Source organism: Rhagoletis zephyria, unplaced genomic scaffold (assembly GCF_001687245.7).
Source record: "Rhagoletis zephyria isolate East Lansing unplaced genomic scaffold, Rhagoletis_zephyria_1.1 Rzeph_scaffold_25666, whole genome shotgun sequence".
Taxonomy (NCBI): Eukaryota; Metazoa; Arthropoda; class Insecta; order Diptera; family Tephritidae; genus Rhagoletis; species Rhagoletis zephyria.
In genome coordinates, this window is record NW_016182724.1 from 4,397 (window position 1) to 5,800 (window position 1,404).

Sequence of the window (1,404 nt, forward strand, 5' to 3'; positions counted from 1 at the left end):
CAGAAGTTTAAGAAATTTTAATTTTCGGACTAAGTTTTCATAGCCCATTTTCACCAAAAGCTTTGCTGCAGTTAAGTGCTCAAGTAAGTTCCAACAACTTTAACCTTGGGTGATCGCCAAGTTTTATTTCGTACTTTTTGCTTTTTACCCTTCATTTGCGTGTACTTAATCGGCCTTATCGGGAACTCCGTGTGAACAATTTTTCCCCAATTTGTTTTTGTTTTGCTTGTAAAATCTTTTGAAAAATTGATTCACATGGAATTGGCGATAGATAAGAGTTGCATAAACTGCAGCTAAGGCTTGGTGGAAATGAACTATAACTTTGTAATTATATTCAGGCAAGTTCTGCCATCACTTGGATTGAATTTCAATCTAACTCGCTTGAATTCAAATTTGCAAGGGTTGGAATTCACTCGGAAATAAATTGCAGAACCTGCCTGATTATCTTAAACCCAAAAACGAAAAAGTATAATTTTCCAAGAAAACTTTAATGATGATATATCTAACAAATTTGTCTTCTTTTCCCGACATAATTTTATTTTGATGATAATGATTATACTGATGGTTGTTTTATTTATAATTTATTTATCAATTTTTCAATTTTTTTTTATTAAAAGTAGCTTATCTTTCTACTTGCAGGTATATCAGCAAGGAGGAACAACTAAAGACAGCATTTTAATATTTACATTTAGATTTTAGGTTACTTATTTATATTGAGTAATAAATAAAGAGCTGAAAAATAAGCAAACATTTTCGTTTAAATTGATACTGCAGACGTGTAAGATTTTATCAATGTTTTTTTTTGCTGCAAGTCTTTTATTTTTAAGCCATAACGATTAAATGTAGAGTTGGGGATTATTTGTGATCTGGTATTTCTATCAATTACATCGGCACACAAAAATAAGGGTGTGACCCCCTACCAACATGTATTTCGACCCCCTGAATCCGTATCTGGGGCCCGTTTGACTCGCACACTCAAAATTTGGAGTAAAATTGCGAAAACCCGAAAAATGGCAAATGGACTACAGATTCGGATTCAGCTGGTCGATATTATAGTATGGGAATGCGGCACTGTCCATTTACGAACAAGGGGCAATAACCCTGTGAATGCCTTCATCGGAGTTCAACCACCACGCATCGGGGGACAACTAAGATTTGAATAATGTAGCTGGCTGAATATACTTGCTCAGCTACGACCCTTCCTTTTTGGTCTGAAGCTGTCGAAGTGGTACAACATTACCAACACATTTTTGGGTAACTTTACTGAATGGTATGGTTCTCAATTCGATCTGAGTTCGCCTTGTTGGCTAGTGTTCAGAGGCGTGTTACAGCACTGATCTTTGGGTGAAGTTTCCGGGTCGATCTGGCCTTTAGAGATCGTAATTTCTCAATATCCAAGAAAAT